Genomic DNA, 3,064 nt, shown 5'->3' on the forward strand with positions numbered 1-3,064 from the left:
GAAACGCTCCTCCCATCAGCCCTGAAAGCAGTCCGTGCAATAGCTGAAGAAAGGAGCCCACTCCCAGGGGTAGGGAAGGGGAAGAAGGAACATGGATTTTCAGATCATAGAGTGAAATCCCTAAGCCATCAGGTTGATTTGGGATTCTGGCAGACAAGCAAATCTGCAGAGGGGAAGATGCTAGGGCGGCTTAACAAACAAATTCAAAGCAAAAGAATGGCACTGACAACAGTCCTCCCCACCACGGGCCCTCTTACAAGAGCTTTGAATTCTCAGTGATGGATCCAGAAGACGGAGCAACATCTTAGCCAGTGGTGGCAGCAGCCTGTGTTTGCAGGAGCCAGGCACATCAAGTTCAGTTCCAATAAGTGCACTGAAGACTCTGAAGCCTAAAAATCCGACAGTATTTTTCAAGGCACTGTGGAAGACAGATATACTTGGAGCAGGCAGACCTAGGTTTCGATCCGAGCTGTATTTCCCACTAGCTGGGTGACATAGACTAGTGACATAAATATCTCTGAGCTTGCTTGATTTTTAAAATAGGGGTTTGAGCATCTACATTATGGGTGTGGCGAGGGGATTAAATGACATTAGTATAGAGTCAGGCGCACAATAGGTAGATACTTGATAAATATTCTTTGTGACCCTCATCCTCATGCACTTCCTTCCTACCTAACATACCCAGGTCCTAGATAACCCTCATGGGAAAGGGTTGCCCTGGCTCTGTTTGAAAATCTCTAGTGGCAGAGAACTCACCACCACGCAAAGGGTGAAAGCTCTCCTGGTCAAAATGTTATTTTGCTTATTATAAAGTAAACCAAAATCAGCCTCATTGGTCCTTATTCTGCCCCGCCCCAACACACTGTCACAAATACGCCATCCGAAGAGAAGGAGGATGCTCTCCTTCACCTTTGCTAACAATTCCTGTTATCATGTGTACCTTCCACAGTCATGCCTGATTCCATCTATTCACTTCCTCACCTATTCAGCAGGTGACTAGCTAGCTCCCCTGAGACACTGGAGGACACAGAGACAATTGTCCTGAATTCATTGTGAACCAGGAATCCCCAGCTGGCTAAAATCTCAGAGTGCCTTTACAAACTCTCTTTTCCCCTCCGGAGGCAGTGCAAAGGGAAGGAAAGGCTTGAACTAACTTTGGCAGTGCCTCCGGAAGGAAGGCCATGCTCGCCGAGCCTCCAGAGAATCTGAAGGTTGGCCACAGAGGAAGCATGGTGATCCTAATTTCTCGTTCCCAACAGGGCCTAAACTCACCTTACAAGGCAGGAAACCGCTCTTGGCTTTGAAATGAGCCAGCTCAGTCTTATTTGCAAAGTTGCCCCCAAAGTCTGCACAGGAAGTATAATATCACCATAAAGAATCGTTATCTTCTCATGTGACTACTTCTCCCTCTTTAAAGAAATAGTCTGAGTTTGCAGTGAGCAAGCCTCCTCCTCTCCCCCTCCTTCACCTGATACTATTTTGGCTCCCGATAATTACATTAGGTATAGAAACTGACTTTATGTTTCTAATAATTATACAGGCTTACAAAACAGATGGGTCTGGGGATCTAGAGGGGGGAGTGTTTATGGACTCGGAAATGAGATGTTTTGTTGGTAGGAAACGGATAGTTATTTCCAGGTTTTATTGCTGTGTTTCGTAGGACTCTTCTTAAATCTTGTTGATAATACTTTGCCTGTATTGCCTTCCGTGCATTTTCTAAGACTTAGATCATCAATCCTGAGTATGTGGGGAAAATGGCATTAACTGCCTGGAGCAGGAGGGGAAGCCAGAAATGTCAGGGACAAGCCGGTGCCACCCAGAAGAGGCATGCACTGGGGAGTCAAGAGATTCTTCTTACCAATGGAAGGCATTTGGAAAAGGGGGGATATCCCATTAAATATCTGAATCAGAAGGAACTGTAGAGGAAGTCGCCTGGTCATGCAGTTCGTATGGTCCCCAGACTGGCAGGACCATTATCAACTGGGAAACTACTGGAAATGCAAATTATCAGCCCCTTCACAGAACTCTGGGGACCGCCTCCAGGAATCTGCCTTTCTCCAGGGGATTCTGAGATTGCTAAAGCTTAAACATCACTAATCTTGCTCAATCATTTTGTGTTTAAAAGTGAGTAAACTGGCTGGGAATGGTAGTTCACGTCTGTAATTCCAGCACTTTGGGAGGTCGAGGCAGGCAGATCACCTGAGGTCAGGAGTTCGAGACCAGCCTGGTCAACATGGTGAAATGCTGTCTCCACTAAAAGTACAAAAATTCGCCAGGCATCATGGCAGGCATCTGCAATCCCAGCTACTCAGGAAGCTAAGACAAGAGAATCATTTGAACTTAGGAGGTGGAGGTTGCAGTGAGCTGAAATTGTGCCACTGCACTCTAGCCTGTGAAACTCCATCTCAAACATTAAGAAAAGAAAGTGAGTAAACTAAAACCCAGAGGGACTAAGTGGCGTGATGATGTGACCCAGCCAGTTAATAGAAAAGCAGCGCTAGAATTGACAACTCACCACATTAGTTATCTCCCCAAAACACTACGTTGCCTCCTAGGCACTAGGCACAGGATCTACTTGATGCACTTCTCAAACATCTACATGATGTCACCTCTAGGTGACAGGCCCTCCCTAATGTCACAGCTGGAACAGCGAGGTTCTGGGATGAACCAGTTGTGGGACTTTAGGCAAGTCTCTTCCCCACTTCAGCCTCACTTTCTCCATTTGGATGGAGAAGGAGCTACAGCCCTTGAGACACCTTCTGCAAGATGAGTCTATGCAGCAGTGACTGTGTCCACTGCTCCCTCAGGATCATTCTCTATGGAGCTTTGGTCAGTGGACCTCAGCCCAACCGGTCCTTTGTTATCCCTCTCCTCTCCAGGCTGCCATGTTAACTTCAGGAGGGCTGATCATCTCCCATATTCTCCAGAATCTACATGACACACAGATAATAGGCTCTGGGAAAAATGAAATGTGTCTCCCCTTCTCTCAAAGAACTCTTGGGTAAAAATCTCAGGACCTGTTCTTGGTCTCCCTGGTTTGTATTTCTCTTTGCTCACTGGTAAT

This window comes from Callithrix jacchus, chromosome 10 (genome assembly GCF_049354715.1).
Source record: "Callithrix jacchus isolate 240 chromosome 10, calJac240_pri, whole genome shotgun sequence".
In the NCBI taxonomy this organism is placed as follows: domain Eukaryota; kingdom Metazoa; phylum Chordata; class Mammalia; order Primates; family Cebidae; genus Callithrix; species Callithrix jacchus.